The sequence below is a fragment of the Bos grunniens genome, chromosome X (genome assembly GCF_055505025.1).
Source record: "Bos grunniens cultivar Pamir isolate PY7600 chromosome X, Bosgru_T2T1.0, whole genome shotgun sequence".
NCBI lineage: Eukaryota > Metazoa > Chordata > Mammalia > Artiodactyla > Bovidae > Bos > Bos grunniens.
The window spans coordinates 109,422,453-109,441,735 of NC_141194.1; the positions used below are offsets into that span (position 1 = coordinate 109,422,453).

The 19,283-nt window shown below is 37.3% G+C and overlaps 1 protein-coding gene and 1 pseudogene across 2 annotated transcripts in view; both read left to right on the forward strand.

Annotated features, from left to right (window-relative positions):
• GABRA3 (gamma-aminobutyric acid type A receptor subunit alpha3) overlaps positions 1-19,283 on the forward strand; it is a 242,931-nt gene that overhangs the window by 12,838 nt on the left and 210,810 nt on the right. The gene's annotated exons all lie outside the window — the stretch shown is intronic.
• The window catches only part of LOC147341145 (transcriptional repressor p66-alpha-like), a 33,274-nt pseudogene that overhangs the window by 12,466 nt on the left and 1,525 nt on the right, over positions 1-19,283 (forward strand).

Genomic DNA, 19,283 nt, shown 5'->3' on the forward strand with positions numbered 1-19,283 from the left:
GCACATTTGTTAAAACTGATAAACTAATATTGATATAATCATGAAATAAGTCCATAGTTCTGAATTTGGGTTCATTCTTTGTGTCCTACAGTTATATGAGTTTTAACAAGTGTATGCCATGTGTTCATTATCACAGTATACAGAATATTTTACCACCCTACATATACTCTGTGTTCTACTTACCCTCTCTCTCTCCTGAACCCCTAGCAACCACACTTATCTTTTTACTGTCTCTTTACTGTTGCTTTTTCCAGAATGTCATACAGTTGGAATCTTACAGTATGTAGCCTTTTCAGACTGGCTTCTTTCACTTAGTAATGTGTAGTTAAGGATCTTCCATGTATTTTCAAGGTTTTATAGCTCATTTCTTTTTATTGACAAATAATAGTCCATTGGCCAGATGTACCACAGTCTTTTATTCCCGTTTACTATAGAAGGACATTGTGGTTGCTTCCAAGTTTTGGCAATTATGAATGAAGCTGCTATAAACATTCATGTGTAGGTTTTTGTGCAGATAATGTTTTCAACTCATTTGGGTAAATACTAAGGCACACAATTGCTGGATCACATGGTTAGACTATGTTTAGCTTTGTAGGAAACTGCCAAAGTGTCTTCCACCGTGGCTGCACCATTTTGCATTCCCACCAGCAATGAGTGAGTGTTCTTGTCGCTCCATATTATCATCAGCAATTGTTGTCAGTGTTTTGGAATTTAGTTGCTCTAATAGATTTGTAGTGTCATCTCGTTGTTTTACTTTGCAATTCCCTAATGACATATGAGTTGAATGTCTTTTCATATGCTTATTTGCTATTCATATATTATATAGTCTTTGCTCAGGTGTCTTTTCAGATCTTTTGCCTATTTTTAACTGAGTTACTTATTTTCTTATTTTAGAATTTTAAGAGTTCTTAGAATATTTTGGGCACAAATTCTTTCTCATATATATGTCTTTGCAAACATTTTCTCCCAGTCTATCTTGTGTTTCCATTCTCTTAACAGTGCCTTTCTCAAAGCAAGCATTTTTTATTTTAATGAAATCCAATTTATCATTTTTTTTTCTTTCATGGATTGTGCTTTTGGTATGAAATCTAAAAATTCATCACCAAGAACAAGGTCACCTATATTTTCTCCTATTTTATCTTCTAGAAGTTTTATACTTTTGCATTTTACATTTATGTGTGTGATCCATATTGGTATAAAGTCTGGGTCTAGATTCATTTTTGTATTTGTGGATATCCAGTTGTCCAGCACCATTTATTGAAAAGAGTTTTCTTTTTCCAATGAATTGCCTTTGCTCCTTTGTCGAAGATCACTTGACTATATTTGTGGATCTATTTCTGGGCTTTCTATTCTTTTCCATTGATCTATTTGTGTATCCTTTCACCAATACCAAACTCTCTTGATTACAATAACTTTATAGTAATTTTTGCCATTGTGTAGTATCAGTCCTTTAGTTGTATTCCTCTTCTTCAGTATTGCTTGATTATTCTGGGTCTTTTGCCTTTCCATATAAACTTTAGAATTAGTTTATTGAGATCCACAAAAATCTTGGTGGGATTTTGATGGTGCTGTGTGTGCTTAGTCTCTCAGTGTGTCTGACTCTTTGCAACCCATGGACTGTAGCTTGCCAGGCTCCTCCGTCCATGGGGATTCTCCAGGCAAGAATACTGGAATGGGTTGCCAGGCCCTACTCCAGGAAATCTTCCCAACCCAGAGACTGAACCCAGGTCTCCCACATTGCAGGAGGATTCTTTACCATCTGAAGGGACATCCAGTAGTTTTGATTGGAATTGTGCCAAATCTGTAGATCAAGTTGGCAAGAACAGAATCTAATAGTATTATATCTTCATATCCATGAATATGAAACATCTCTCCATTTATTTAGATCTTCTTGATTTCTTTCATCGAAGTTTTGTAGTTTCCTCTTATAGATCTTACATATATATTTTTTTAAAGTTATATATATTTCATCTTTTGGTACTGATTTAAATAGTGTTGTTTTTAATTTCAAATTTCAGTTGTTCATTGCTGGTATATAAGAAAGTAATTGACTTCTGTTTATTACCTTTTTATTTTGGTTCATTTTCTTTTAGCCTAGAGTGAATGTGTAGTGGTAGCTCACTGTGGTTTAATTTGCAGAACTCTGTGACTCATGATGGGCTTCTCAGGTGGCGCTAGTGGTAAAGAACCTGTCTGCCAATGCAGGTGATGTAAGAGAGGTGGGTTCAATTCCTATGTTGGGGAGATCCCCTGGAAGAGAGCATGGCAACCCACTCTAGTATTGTTGCCTGGAGAATCCCATGGACAGAGGAGACTGGAGGGCTACAGTCCTTAGGGTTGCAAAGAGTTGGACATGACTGAGCGACAGCACAGCACGTGACTATAATACTGAACATGTTCATGTGCTTATTGGCCATCTCTGTATGTTTTTTGGAGAAATGTCCATGAAAATCAGGATGTTTGTACTCCTATTATTGAATTGTGTGTGTATATATATATGTATGTGTGTGTATATATATATAATTCTTTAAAAATATGTTTTGAAAATATTTTCTCCTGTTATGTGACCTTTTAAATTTTTCTATGTAGGCTTTCTATATGACTTTTTTTTTGTATTCTGAGAAGTATTCACCTTAACTAGATTCATAATGATCCTTTCATTTGTTTTCTTCCAGAATTTTATCGTTTAAGTTCTTTGATTTATGTCTTTGATACATATTTAGATGACATTTGTCTTTGGCGCAAGGGTAAAGTTTGTTTTTGTAGTTTTCAGGATATAGGTTTGAATATATTTTATTAACTTTGTTCTAAGTATTATATTTTTATCATATATAAATGATATAGCATTTTAAACTTTTTTAGTATTTATTTAACTGTAGTTGATTTACAATATTGTGTTGGTTTCAGATACACAGCTTCAAATTCTTTTCTATTATAGGCTTTATTACAAGATACTGAATATAGTTCCATGTGCTGTATACTAAATCTTTGGTGTTTATCTGTTTTATACATTGTGGTGTGTATCTGTTAATCCCATATGCCTAATTTATCCCTCTCTCCCCTTTCCCCTTTGGTAGCCATAAGTTTGTTTTCTATGCCTGTGAGCCTGTTTATGTTTGTAAATAACTTCTTTAGTATCATAGTTTAGATTCTACATGTAAGTGATATAATATGATATTTGTCTTTCTCTATCTGACTTATTTCACTTAGGATGATAATCTCTAGATTCATCCATGTTGCTGCAAATGGCAATTCATTCTTTTTTATGGCTGAGTAGCATTCCAATGTGTATATATACTACATATTCTTTATCCATTCATTTATTGATGGAAATTTAGGTTGCTTCCATGTCTTGGCTATTGTAAATATTGCTGCTATGAACACTTGGGTAAATTAGAGTTTTCTCTAGATATATGCCAAGGAGTGGGATTGTGGAATCTAATGGTAGCTCTGTTTTTAGTTTTTAGGGACCCTCCATATTCTTTTTCATAGTGGCTGTACCAATTTACATTCCCACCAACAGTGTAGGAAGATCCCTTTTCTCTACACCCTCTGCAGCATTTATTCTTTGCAGACTTTTGATGATGGCTCCACATTCTCACCCATGTCAGGTGATACCTCATTGTAATTTTGATTTGCATTTCTCTAATAAGAAGCAATGTGGAACATCTTTTCATATGACTGTTAGCTATCTGTATATCTTCTTTGGAGAAAGGTCTCTTTAGGTTTCCTGCCCAGTTTTTGATTGTTGTTTGTTTTGTTTGTTTGATATTGAGTTGTATGTGCTGTTGTATATTTTGGAAATTAAGCCCTTGTTGGTCTCATCATTTGCAAATATTTTCTCCCAGTCCATAGATCGTCTTTTTGTTTTCTCTATGGTTTATTTTGCTCTGCAAAAGCTTATAAATTTGGTTAGCTCCCATTTGATTATTTTTGCTTTTATTTCTTTTGCCTTGGGAAACTGACCTAAGAAAATATTGCTATGATTTATGTCCAAGAATGTTTTGCCTATGTCTTCTTCAAGAAGTTTTATGGTGTTACGTCTTATATTTAAGTTTTTAAGCCATTTTGGGTTTATTTCTGTGTGTAGTCTGACAGTGTTCTAACTTCATTGATTTACATGTGGCTGTCCAGCTTTCCCAATATCACTTGCTGAAGAGACTGTCTTTTCTCCATTTTGTATGCTTGCCTCCTTTGTTGAAGGTTGACCATAGGTATTTGGGTTTATTTCTGGGTTTTCTATTCTGTTCCATTAATCTGTATGTCTATTTTTGCACCAGTACCATGCTATAGAATTGTCTAAAGTCTGGGAGGTTTATGCCTCCCACTTTATTCTTTTTCCTCAGAATTATTTTGACAATTCTGGGTCTTTTGTGTTTCCATATAAATTTTATAATTATTTGTTCTAACTCTGTGAAAAATGTCACGGGTAATTTGATATTTAATATTATCCTTGATAATATTAAATCTATAGATTGCTTTGAGTAGTATGGCCATTTTAACAACATTAGCTCTCCCAAACCAAGATCATCAGATATTTTTTCATGTTTTTTTGTATCATCTTCAATTTCCTTTCTGTGTTTTGTAGTTCTCAGCATATAGGTCTTTCACATCCTTGGTTAAATTCCTCCCTAGGTATTTTTTTTGACATGATTTTAAATATGATCATTAGTTTTAACTTTCTCTTTCTGATTTCATTGTTAGTATAAATAAATGCAACAGATTTACGTATATCAATCTTGTATCCTGCTAACTTACTGAATTAATTTATTAGTTCTAATAGCTTTTGTGTGGAGTGTTTCAGGTTTTCTGGACTTCCCTGGTGGCTCAGACAGTAAAGAATCTGCCTGCAATGCAGGAGACCCAGGTTCAATCCCTGGGTTGGGAAGATCCCCTGGAGAAGGAAATGGTTACCCACTCCAGTATACTTGCCTGGAGAATTCCATGGACAGAGGAGCCTTGCAGGCTACAATCCATGGGATCACAAAGAGTCAGTGTATAGGATATCATGTCATCTGCATCCAAAGGCAATTTTACCTCTTCTGTTTCAATTTGGATGCTATTTATTTCTTTTTCTTCTTTGATTCTTGTGGCTGACTTCCAATACTATGTTGAAAAGAAGTGATAAGAGTGGGCATCCTTATCTTATTCCAGAATTTAGCAGGTAGGCTTTCAGCTTTTCACTATTATACTGACTGTGGGTTTGTCATAAATGACTTTTATTATGTTGAGATATGTTTCCTGTATACTCATTTTGGTGAGAATTTTAATCATGAATGAATGTTGAATTTTGCCAAATGCTTTTTCAGCATCTATTGAGATAATCATGTGGTTTTTGTCTTTTCTTTTGTTAATGTGTATATCACATAGATTGATTTGGCTATGTTGAACCATTCTTATGACCCTAAAATGAATCCAACTTGATCATGGTATGTGATACTTTTTATGTGTTGTTTGATTCAATTTGCTAGTATTTTGCTGACAATTTTTGTATCTATGTTCATCAAAGGTATTAACCTGTAAAATATTTTTTTGGTAGTGTCTGGTTTTGGTGTCAGGGTGATGGTGGCTTCATAGAATGTCTTTGGGAGTGTCCCTTCCTCTTCGATCTTTTGGAAGAGTTTGAGAAGGTTTGGAATGAGTTCTTCTTTGTATGTTTGGTAGAATTCCCCATGAGGCCATCTGATCCTTTTGTTTGCAGGGAGTTATTTATTTATTATTTTTGTTTTAACAAATTCTATTTCACCTCCAGTTATAGATCTGTTTATCTGTTTCTTCTCGATTCAGTTTTGGCAGGCTGTATGTTTGTGAAACTTGTCCATTTATTCTAGGCTGCCTATTTTGTTGTCATGTAACTGTTCCTAGTAACTTATTAAGATTTTTTTTGAATTTTTGTGGTATTGGTTTTATTTTCTCCTCTTGAATTTCTTAATTTTTTTAATTTTTAAATTTAAATTTCTTAATTTTCTTAATTTTTTCACCTCTTTTCTTCTTGGTGAGCTTAGCCAGAGGTTTGCTGATCTTGTTTAACCTTGCAAAGAACCAGCTCTTGACTCAACTGATTTTTTCCTATTGTTTTAATTTTTAAAAATTTTTATTGGACCATACTTGCTTTAAAATATTGTGTTAGTTTCTTCTGTACAGCAAAATGTATCAGTTATATGTATCCATATATCCCCTCTTTTGTAGATTTCCTTCCCATTTAGGTCAACACAGAGCACTGAATACAGTTCCCTGTGCTATACAATAGGTTCTCATTAGTTATCTATTTTATATTCCGTTGTTCAGTCACTAAGTCATGTCTGACTCCATGAATTGCAGCACACCAAGCTTCTATGTTCTTCAGTGTCTCACAAGTTTGTTTAAAGTCATGTCCATTGAGCCAGTGATACCATCCAACCATTTAATCCTCTGTAATCCCCTTCTCCTTTTGCCCTCAATATTTCCCAGCATCAGAGTCTTTTCCAATGAGTTAGCTCTTCTCATCAGGTGGCCAAAGTATTGGAGCTTCAGCTTCAGCATCAGTCCTTCCAATGAATGATCAAGGTTGATTTACTTTAGAATTGACTGGTTTATACATAGTAATGTATACATGTCAATCCCGGTCTACTAGTTCATTCCCCCTCCTTGGTATCCATACATCTCTGCATCTCTGCCTCTGTTTCTGCTTTGAAAGTAAGTTAATCTAGATTCCATATACAAGCGATATTATATTAGTTTTTCTATTTCTGACTTACTTTACTCTGTATGACACTCTCCAGGTCTCTCTGTGCCTCAGCAAATAGCACGATTTTGTTCTTTTTAATGGCTGAGTAATATTCCATTATATGTATGTACCACATCTTCTTTATCCATTCCTCTGTTGATGGGCATTTATGTTGCTTTTATGTCCTAGATATTGTAACTATGTTGCAATGAATATTGGGGTGTATGAATCTTCTTGAATTATGGTTTTCTCTGGGTATATGCCCAAGAGGGGGATTGCTGGGTCATATAGTAGTCCTATTTTTAGTTTTTTGAGAAACCTCCATACTGTTCTTCATAGTGGCTCTACCAATTTACATTCCCACCAATATTATAGGAGGGTTCATTTTTCTCCACATCCTTGCCAACATTTATTGTTTATAGATTTTTTTTTGATGATGACCATTCTGATTGGTGTGAGATGATACATCATTGCAGTTTTGATTTCTCTAATAATGTGTGATACTGAGCATCTTTTCATGTGTTTCTTCTTTGGAGAAATGTCTATTTAGGTCTTTCACTCATTTTTTCATTCAGTTTGTTGTTGTTGTTTTTTTTGGTATTGAGTTTCATAAGCTGTTTGTATGTTTTGGATATTAATATTGTTTTTTTTTTTAATTTTCTATTCTATCTATTTCCTCTCTGATCTTTATTATTCTCTTCCTTCTGCTGAGCTGAGGTTTTGTTTGTTCTTTTTCTAATTCTTTTAAGTGGTAGATTAGGTTGTTATTTGAAGTTTTTTTCATTTTTTGAGGAAGTCCTATATCACTATGAACTCCCCTCTAAGGACCTCTTTTGCTGCATCCCATAAATTATATATGCTTATGTTTTTAATGTTGCTTGTCTCAAGGTATTTTAAAAAAATTCCTCCTTGATTTCATTATTGACCTGTTGGTTTTTAGTAGCATGTTGTTTAGTCTCCGTGTAGTTGTATATTTTTTTCTCATTTTTCTTTCTGTGGTTGATTTCTAGTTTCAGGCCACTGTGGTCAGAGAAGTTGTTTGAAATAATTTCCATTCTCTTAAATTTGTTAAGGCTTGTTTTGTTCCCTAGTATATATCAGTAGTGTGTTAAAATCTACTATTATTGTGTTCCCATCAATTTCTCCTCTTATGTCTGTTAGTATTTGTTTTATGTATTTGGGTGCTCCTATATTGGGAGAATATATGTTAATGATTATAATATTCTCTTCTTGTATTGATCCTTTTATCATCATGTAGTGCATTTCTTTGTCTTTATGGGTTGGGCTTTGTTTTAAAGTCTGTTTTGTCTGATATGAGTATTGCTATCTCCACTTTCATGTTATTTCCATTTACTTGAAATAATCTTTTTCCATTCCCTCACTTTAAATCTATGCCTGTATTTTTCCCTAAAGTGTCTCTTTTAGGCAACATACTGTAGGTTCATTTTTTTAAATTATTATCCAGTCTGCCACTGTTTGTCTTTTGATTGGATCATTTAGTCCATTGACATTTAAAGTAATTACTGATATGTATGTATTTATGACTATTTTAAACCTTGTTTTCCAGTTGAATTTGTATTTCTTCTCTGTTCCTTTCTTCTTTTTATTTTTCCTTTTATGGTTTGATGACTTTTTTTTTGTATTATACTTGAGTTCTTTCCTTACTGATTTTTGTGAGTCTATTATATGTGTTTGATTTGTGGTTACCCTGGTTATCAAGTATGTTAACCCATAACTATATCTACTTGCTTTAGACTGATAGTCATGTAAGCTTAAACACATTCTCAAAAATATACATTTTCTTATTCTCCTCCCCCATATTTTGTGATTTTGATGTCCTGTTTTAAATCTTTATGTTTATCCTTTTGCTGATAATTGTAATTATAATTGCTTTCACAATTTTTTGATTTTTTAAGCCTATGTGCTGAAACTCCAATACTTTGGCCACCTCATGTGAAGAGTTGACTCATTGGAAAAGACTCTGATGCTGGGAGGGATTGGGGGCAGGAGGAGAAGGGGACGACAGAGGATGAGATGGCTAGATGGCATCACCGACTTGATGGACATGAGTTTGAGTAAACTCTGGGAGTTGGTGATGGACAGGAGGCCTGGCGTGCTGTGATTCATGGGGTCGCAAAGAGTCGATCACGACTGGGTGACTGAACTGAACTGGCTTATTTAAGTAATCTTCAATCCTTTTATATATTTGCCTTTCCTGTTGTGATAGTCCTTTTCCTGTAGAGTCATACTTCTTTTCTATTTTGAAAAGACCTTTCAATATTTCTTTTAAGATAGGTTTAGTATTGCTGTATTGTTCTAGTTTTTTGCTTGTCTGAGAAATTCTTTCTCCTTTTCTAAATGATAATCATGCTGTGCAGTGTATCCTAAGTTGCAGGTTTTTCCATTTCAGGACTTTGAATATATCCTGCTACTCCCTTCTGGCCTGCAAAGTTTCTGCAGAGGAATCAGCTGGTAACCTTATGTTGTTGTCATTATTTAGTAACTAAATCATGTCTGACTCTTGCAACCCCATGAACTGTGACCCACCTGGCTCCTCTGTCCATGGGATTTTCCAGGCAAGAATACTGATGTGGGTTACCATTTCCTTCTCTAGGGGATCTTCCTGACCCAGGGGTCGAACCTGTGTCTCTGGTGTTGGCAGGTGAACTCTTACCACTGAGCCACCAGGAAAGTAGTAACAACCTTATGGGGATTCCCTTTTAACTGATTGTTTTTCTTTCACTGCCTTTAGAATCCTCTCTTTATCTTGAACTTTGCCACTTTAATTTTGATATATCTCAGGGTGGGTCTGTTTGGGTTCATCTTGTTGGGGACCCTTGTACTTCCTATTCCTGGATATCTATTTCCTTTTTTAGGTTTGGGAAGTTTGCAGCCATAATTTCTTCAAATACATTTTTGATTCCCTTTTCTCTTTCTTTACCTTCTGGTATCAGTACTAGTCCCTCATCCTGCTTGGCAGCAAGCCAACCCATGTACATTCTTCTGGGCAAATTCCAGGCCCCGGCACCTCCCTATACCTGGCTAACCTACTAGACAGTGAAGGAGGTTCCCAAGGTGAGCTAATCTTTCTTTCCTCATTCTTGGCTTTTTCTTAGGGGTGCAGGTCTCATCTTCATTTTCTTCATTTCCTTTTTTTTTTTTCCTCCTTTAGTCCTGCCCAGTTATGTGAGGTTCTTTCTTGCAGCTTTAGTTGCATGAGATCTTCTGCCCACTTTCAGTTGGTATTCTGTGAGAACTGTTCCAGATTTAGATGTATTTTTGATGTACTTGTGAGGGGAGGTGAACTCCACGTTCTTCTACTCTGCCATCTTGAACTCCTCCCTGACAATTTTTCAACATTTATTGTTAGTATACATAAATACAGTTAATTTTTATATATTGACCTTGTATAGTATGACCTTAAAAGACTCAATTATTCTAGTAGCTTTTTTTTTTTTTTAAAAAGAGTTTTGGGATTTTCTATGAAGATGATTATGTTATCTAGGAATAATGACAGTTTTATTTCCTCTTCTAATTTGTATATTTTTTCTTATTTTGTTTTGTTTTTGCTGTATTTGAACTGGATAGGACCTCTAGTAGAATGTTGAATTGAAATGGTCAGAGCAGAGCTCCTTGCCTTGCTCCTGATTTTATTGGGGGAAATATTCAGCCATTTACCATTCACTGTGAAGTCAGTTTTAGATTTTTCTTACATGCCATTTATAAATTTGAGAGAATTCTTTTCTATCAATAGTTTGCTGATGGATTTTATGATGAATATATGCTGGATTTTTTTTTCAAATGCCTCTTCTGTATCGATTGAAGTAATCATTTAAAGTTTGTTGATATGGTGAAAAGTGAAAGTGGCAGTCACTCAGTTGTATCCAACTCTTTGCAACCCCATGGACTGTAGCCTGCCAGGCTCCTCTGTCCATGGACTTCTCCAGGCAAGAATACTGGAGTGGGTTGCCATTCCCTTCTCCAGGGGATTTTCCCAACCCAGGAATCGAATCCAGACCTCCTGTATTGCAGGTGGATTCTTTACCATCTGAGCCACCAGGGAAGCTCTTAAAGCTATACCTACTCTTCCATTATTTTTAATCTATTGGCATAATGTTTTTCCCCTACTGCTCTAGTTATATTTTTATTTTATTTTTTATCTATACTTTTGCCTCCTTGTTCATTCTTAATACTGTTGACTGGTGCCAGTTCTCTTATTGCTGTTGTTGTTGTTTAGTCTCTAAATGATGACCAACTCTTTGTGATTCCATGGACCATAGCCTACCAGGCTCCTCTGTCCATGGGATTTCCCAGGTAAGAATACTAGAGTGTGTTACCACTTCCTTCTCCAGGGGATATTCCCAACCGAGGAATCGAACCCAAGTCTCCTGCATAGCAAGTAGATTCTTTACTGTCTGGGCCACCAGGGAAGCCCCAAGTGTTAGTTTTCTATTGCTGAATTATAAATTACCAAATACTTAATGGGTCAAAACAACACAAATTTATCTTCTTACAATTCTGGAGATTTTCCTGGGTTAAAATCAAGGTGTTTGCAAGGCTGTGTTCCTTTCTGGAGAGTCTGGGGAGTATTCATTTCCTTGAATTTTCCAGCTTCTGGAGGCCACTACGTTCCTTGGTTCATGGCCCCTTCCTTCTTCTTAAAGTCAGCAATGTCTTTTTTACATCTTATTACTCTGACCCTGACTCTTCTGCCTCCTGCTTCTACGTTTAAGAACCTTTGTGATTATATTGGGCCCACCCAGTTAGTCCGAATACTCTACCTATTTTAAGGACAGCTAATTAGCAACCTTAATTCCATCTGCTACCTTAATCCACTTTGCCATGTAACCTAACACAGTCACAGGATGCACACATTTTTGTTTTGTTTTCCTTGGAATTATTGTAGTTTAAAAATATGCTTATTTTCCATGTTGTCACCACCAATCCAAGTTCACACTGTCAGTTGTCTACATTTCTTCTCAGTAATACAGACATATATGATGTGAGTATGCTAAGTCACTTCAGCTGTGTCCAACTCTTAGTGACCCTACGGATGGTAGCCTGCCAGACTCTTCTATCCATGGGATTCTCGAGGCAAGAATACTGGAGTGGGTTGCCATGCCCTTCTCTAGGGGATCTTCCCCACCCAGGGATCAAACCCACATCTCTTATGTCTCCTGCATTGGCAGGTGGGTTCCTTACCACTAGCACCACTACTTTATTTTTATTATCATCTTTAAATTGCTCCTTGACTTTTCTGTCCTACTACAGTCTAACTGGTTTCTCACTTGGCTTTGTTTACAACTGTCATCCTGGAATAATTTATTTCCCTCAGAAGGTTATTCTACTCCCTTGTGGCTTCCAAAATCGCTGTTAAGAAGTATGAATCCATCCTGATCGCGAACCTTTATACTTTGTATCTCTTTCTCATATTCTTTCATCTCTAGTGTTCTGATGATGCTGTGTTTTCTTGTGGATCTATTTTCATCCACTGTGCCGAGAACTCCATTTGCTCTTCCATTCTGAGATTTTTTTTTTTTTTGGATTATTGTATTGGTGAAGTACTTCCTGCCACCCCCCATCTCTATCTCTGTCTCTCCTTCCCTCCTACAATTTAAATGTTGGCTTTCCAAAACTGGTTTTTATAATTTCTTAACATTTTTTTGTCTTCTATCTTCTTGTCTAATAATGTCTATATTTCAGAGGATATCTTCAACATTATCAACCAGTCCCTCTATTGAGTGTTTTATTTCCTCTATCATGATTTTAATTTCTAATGTTTTTAAAAACTATTCATTGAATTTTCTTTTCTTATAGAAACTTGTTCTTTCTTTTTCCTGAATGCAAAATCTTATCTGCTATTTCCAGTGATATTAATGACATAATTTTTGTGCCTTTTATCTTTAGAGTCTTTTCTCTTGAAATTTATTTTAATTTTTAAAAAACTTTTTTATTTTGTATTGAGATATAGTTGATAAACAGTATTGTGACAGTTTCAGGTGGGCAGCAAAGGGTTTCAGCCATATATATATATATATATATATATATGTATTCATTCTCTCCCAAATTCCCCTCCCATCAAGCCTGCCACATAACATATAGCAATTTCTTGTGCTATACAATAGGCTTTTCTTGGTTGAAATAAATATTTAAAAATATTTGTTTTGTTGTTTATATTTTATGTCAGAGGCTTTCTTCATGGGTCTTCTGTTCCTTGATTGTTTCCTTCTATTTGAAAACTGATTGGGAATGCTAAGTGAGGAGGTGGAGTATCTGCTGAGGTTGTTTTGTTGAGAATTATGATGTCAAAGTTTTTCAGTCTTTTCTCTTGTACTGAGAAGATTTAACAGAAATTTATATTCTAAATGTCTTCCTTCAGTTCAGTTTAGTTCAGTTGCTCAATCGTGTCTGACTCTTTGTGACCCCATGGACTGCAGCATGCCAGGCTTCCCTCTCCATCACCAACTCACACAACGTACTCAAACTCATGTCCATCACGTTAGTGATGCCATCCAACCATCTCATCCTTTGTCATCCCCTTCTCCTCCTGCCTTCAATCTTTCCCAGCATCAGAGTCTTTTCGAATGAGTCAGTTCTTCGCATCAGGTGGCCAGAGTATTGGAGTTTCAGCTTCAACATCAGTCCTTCCAAAGAATATTCAGGACTGATCTCCTTTAGGATTGACTGGCTGGATCTCCTTGCAGTCCAAGGGATTTTCAAGAGTCTTCTCCAACACCACAGTTCAAAAGCATCAATTCTTAGGTGCTCAACTTTCTTTATAGTCCAACTCTCACATTCACACATGACTACTGGAAAACCCATAGCTTTGACTAGACAGACCTTTGTTGGTAAAGTAATGTCTCTGCTTTTTAATATGCTGTCTAGGTTGGTCATAGCTTTTCTTCCAAGGAGCAAGCATCTTTTAATTTCATGACTGCAGTCACCATCTTCCTTGGAAGATGCAAATCTAATTTCTTATATTCTGGATGGCAAATAAGGTTGAAGGTATCTTGTGAAATGTTTTTTTGTCATATCTCCCTGTATCTTTGTCCTTGTTGGTTTGTGAATTAATATTTCCTTTTACTCCCACTGTTAAGGCCTCAGAACAAAGCAAGAGCAAGTGCTTACGTTTGGCTATTTTAATTGGAAGAACTCTTAGTATTTAAAAAATATTATAGTTTTATAAGTTCTTATGTATTTCTGTATAGTTTTTTCTTAATAGTTATTTACTTCCTTTCAAAGTCAGTAGGTGGTAAACTCTTTTAGTTTAGTATGCATGCAAGTGGCTTTCTTGTGCCACCACTATGGTTTAAATTTGTGTAAGATTTTATTTATTTACTTATTTATTTGCAATCATCATTATTCTATACTCAACACTTTCTACCTCTGGAATTATGCCATTAATCTTGGCTGGAGTTTCTAAATCTGTTCTCTAGGTCTTTTAACTTCCCTTTTATTGTATCGATTTCTTTTGTCTCTTGGTGTTTCATTCTGAGTCTGTTTCTCAAATTTTTTCTTTGGCCATAGCCAATCAAGAGCTTATGCTGTCTTTTGAGCTTTTATTTCAGAGTTTACAGCCTTGATTTACAAGATTTCTATTTTTTTAATGTCTACCATTTTTGATTCACAACTTTTTAATAAACTCTTGTTCTTGCTTTTCATAACCTTAATCCTTCAGTTCTTTGTGGATGCTAGGCATTTATTTACCAAGTCCTTTTTCAAATTACATTATTTCTCTGAGACTGTAACCTCGTATTTGTTGAATTTGTTTACTTTATTTTCAAAATTGCTTTTGTAGTCTCAGAATTTTAACTTGTTACAAGTTTACCATAAATAAGGAAAATCATAGTTATTCTGTCTGCTTTTCTTATCCGTTTTAATTCTTGCTGGATTATGTTTTATTTGTTCAATCCCCAGTTCAGGACCAGTTCTTATGTTGGCAGCTTGAGCTATTGTTCCATGAGGATATCAAAGGTCTAATTTTCAAGCCAGTGGGTGGTGTGATGCAAGTCTTGGTTTGATAGCTACTGATAGGAAGTAGCTACTACTTCCTACCACTTTGGCAGTACCCTAGTTGCCAAGCTGAGCTGCTACAGTCATCATAGCATATGAAAAGTCACTCTGCATAGACAGGAAATCCCTGCCTCACCTCATGATTTCCTGGCATGACCTAACTTCACTATACTGCCACACATTCAATACTATTGGTTTATGTTATCCCCATAGGAGTCGAGCTCCTGGATGCCTCTGTGTGTTTCCTAGTAGGTGAGTGACTTTAGTCTCCTCTGTTGCTAAGTTTCTTTTAATTTTTTTGTTTCAGCTCTATGAACATGTTCCTCTTTTTCTCTTATTTACTATTTTAAGCGATTATGGCTATATTTTTATATTAAAAGTATGTTTTGTAATTTAGCTGTCATTACTATATTTTATGTTTGGAGCTTAGACAGGATGTTTTTCCCATGTGAACCTACAGTGCTAACTTGACATGATGATCCCTTGGAATTTTTAGATGGCTTGTTGTTCAGTCGCCAAGTCGTGGCCAAGTTTTTGTGACCTCATGCACTGCAGCATTCCAGGTGTCCCTATCTTCCCTTCACTATCTCCTGGAGTTTGCTCAAATTTATTTTCATTTAGATGTATACTAATGGTTTTTTTTTTTTCCCCAAAAAAGTGACTACTCACTGTTTGAGACCATGGTTATAAAGAGTTTTCACTGATTAGTTTTCCATCCTTAATCTGTAATCATAGATTCTAACATTCATATATCAGTATATGGGTATCACTTTTAGTTGTGAAGCAATGGAGACGTGGATCCACTCAGGTTGGGTGAGGCAAGCAGATATTTTTGACTGTGAAGGCAGGAACATTGGACTTGCCTAAAACTGGGGCCCCAGACTGATAGTAAAGAAATTTCTATAGGACAGATGGGCAGCAATGGTTACCTCAGCAGGAGAGAATTTTTGTGAAACTAGGTGGAAGAGAGACTAGGAATGTGAAAAAAGTCAGTCACCAGGTTCATGTTGGGAGAATGGCAATCCTTGTCTTGTTCCTGATCTTAGAGGAAATGCCTTCAGTTTTTCACCATTGTATATGATGTTTGCTGGTTGGTCGTATATGGCCTTTATTATGTTGAGGTATTTTGCTTCTTTGCTGGCTTTCTGGAGAGTTCTTATCATAAATGGATGTTGAATTTTATCAAAAGCTTTCTCTGTTTCTATTGAAGGCAGTTGGTAAAAAATCTGCCTGAAGTGCAGGAGATCCTGATTCGATTCCTGGGTCAGGAAGATCCCCTGGAGAAAGGATAGGTTACCCACTCCAGTATTCTTGGGCTTCCCTTGTGGCTCAGCTGACAAAGAATCCACCTGCAATGCAGGAGACCTGGGTTGGGAAGATCCCCTAGAGAAGGGAAAGGCTACCTTCTCCAGTATTCTAGCCTGGAGAGTTCTGTGGATTGTATAGTCCATGGGGTTGCGAAGAGTCGGACATGACTGAGCAACTTTCACATTGAGGGCAGACTTGCTGCCCCACCCCACACCCACAACTGGCTAGGAGCATATCTAGCAGCCATGGGAGGAGACTGCACTGTAAAAACCCAAAGAACATCAGAAGTGACACATCAATGCTCACAGACTCATAGGCTCCAGCTGACGCCAGTTCCCTGCCCGCCCTGACTGATGTCTAGGTGACATCATTTAGCTGAAACAGACCTGGTGAGGCTGCTGTGGCAGGGGCCATATCCTGGATGCTTCCAGAGTAGCCAAATGAGCAGCCCTGGCAGCAGGGCTACTGTGGCCATCTCTAGAGTGAAACAAGGCGGGGACCCATTGGAATCTACCGAGCATCATATCCGTGTCTGGAGTGAACAAAGGCGGACCCAGAGAATCTGCCCAGTATCATTGGCTGTGCACTGCTGCATCTGGAGTGACCCTAGGGGGGTCCATTGGCATCTTCTGGGCATTAGCCCTGGTGTGGTGGAGTGTAAGCTACTCTAGAAGTGAACCCAGGTAGTGGATCCATCCACAATCCAGCTGGCCATCACCTGCACCCAGCAGGTGGTGGCAGTAGGAACCGGCCAGTGACCTATAGCAGGCCAAAACAATTTCCTGACAAATGGCATTGTGACCTTTTGGACAGAGATTTGAAGGTGGTGCTGGTGTGGATACTGGTGAATTGCTAGTGTCAAATCGGGACATTTAACACCAGCAAATGTGGACATTTGACACCACCAGATTTTGGAGTGTCCCACTGCTAATACTCAAAAACCCTTAGCGGAATTTGGAATTCTAAAGAAGGCGGCTGCGCCATACTGCCCGTAGGTTACAGTTTCCAAATAGCTGAAGTGCTCTCTGAGTGGAATGCAGATCCACCAAAAGCTATGAAACTGTACAGTGGTGTCCCTTTGGATGGCTGCCCCAGGAACATTCAGCTTATTGCCTCACAGATTGACATGAAGCACAGATCTGTGCAGAGTGTAAATTAGATGGATAACTAGAAACCATGCTTTGAGAGGTTTCAGTGGCGGTAGTGGCACCAGTGTTGCTGAATCCAAGCTCTTACTGTTCACCATTGCACAAGACAATGAATCGAAAGAAGAGCTGTTAGGCGAAGGAAGAGCTGCCTTATTTCAAAAGCCAGCAAACCAAGAAGATGGTTGACTAGTATCCCAAAGAACCATCCTGTGGGGGTTGGGTGCTTTTTTTTTTTTTTTTTTAATAGATCAAAGAGGGAGAGGTGAGGCAGTAAAGTAGGAAAGATGATGAGTTGTTGTAAATATTTCCTAGTTCCAGCTAGACTTCAGAGAGGATGTGTTCATTTCTTCTTTTCTGTAGTCAGTCACTGGTGTGCCTTGTCAGGATACTTCCTGTGAGCTTAAACAAAGGTATTTTAACTTAACACTCAAGCACAGGAGGCAGAGATGTTGGAGATGAGCCATTATGTATACTTTAAGTTATAGGCAATATCCTTTTAGTGATTAACTTGTAGTGAATGCAGTAAAACACAAAGGTTAAAGTAGAAGAAATGGATCCACTATGGAGTCAGACCTGGGGTAGAGGCAGATGCATTGTCGGGAATTCAAAGCAGCAATTTTTTATAGAGAAGTTGGATGCCCAGCTGGACACGTAAAATACAAGAATGGACACCAATTAATCAAACCGGCAAATCTGGGTGTGGTCCAGGACCCAGATGTCTCAGTGGTGCTCCCTGGTGGGAGGGGGTGGCAGACTGGGGCTATGTGGCCAATGATGGATTTATTTCTTTTATATTTTAAAATAGGGTTTAAAATTCATGTAAAGTCTTCTTTTCTGTACTTTTCTTTAATTCTGAAACAGACTTGTTTTGTACTGATTTATTTTTGGAGTAAATTTTTCTGGTTGCTGTTGTGGCAAAGGTGGTGTTTTCACCTTTGCCATAATAGAATATGTGCTCAGTTGCTGCAGTCATGTCCAACTTTTTTGTGACCCTATGGACTGTAGCCTGCCAGGCTCCTCTGTCTGTGCGATTTCCCAGTCAAGAATACTGGAGTGGGTTGCCATTTCCACCTCCAGAGGATCTTCCTGACCCAGGGATTGAAGCGTCTCCTGCATTGGCAGGCAGATTCTTTACCACTGCACAAACCTAGGAGGCCAATAATACAACATAAATGTATGTAATGAAATTAACAATACATTAAAGGATCATAAACAATGATCAAGTGGGATTTATACCAGGGTTGCAAAGAGTTCAGAATAACTGAAAACGCCCAACATGGAGTCAGAAACAAATACTTGAATGGCACCCAGCGGAGGGCAATATGGAGAACAAGAAAATAAAAGGGAGAGGAGAGTATTGGCTTCAGATTTAAACTGATGGAGACATGGGAATGATGCCTGAGCTGGGAGCAGGGCCAGCCCAAATGTTGCTGAGGGCGCAGAGGTGATCGCCCTGGGCATAGATAAAGAGCAGGTGGGTGATGCACCCATGAACATGTGAACCACACACAGTGCCATTAAGTCCAAGAGGAGAACCCCTTTGCTTGATGTGATCGTGCTGCCTGGACTAGTAGCCTGCGAGCCTGAGGGTGAAGAGGCTGATGCAGAATGCCTTGAAACAGACCATGAGGCCTTCATGAAAAGCAGTCCTGCCGAACGAAAATGGATGATTAAGTGATTAAAACCAGAGTTAAAATTAGAAGAAGCAAAACTAATTTTATTGAAAAAGTTATAGCAGAGTAAAATATAAAAGGAAACCAAGAACCAAACAGATATTTCTGCAAAGAACACATGCAGATGGCTAATAAACACATGAAAAGATACTCAACATCACTCATTATCAGAGAAATGCAAATCAAAACCACAATGAGGTACCATCTCACAACGGCCAGGGCTGGAGAGGGTTTGGAGAAAAGGGAACCCTCTTACACTGTTTGTGAGAATGCAGACTGGTGTAGCCACTCTGGAGAACAGTGTGGAGATTCCTTAAAATACTGGAAATAGAACTGCCATACTACCCAGCTATCCCACTGCTGGGCATACACACTGAGGAAACCAGAATTGAGAGAGACACGTGTACCCCAATGTTCATCGCAGCACTGTTTACA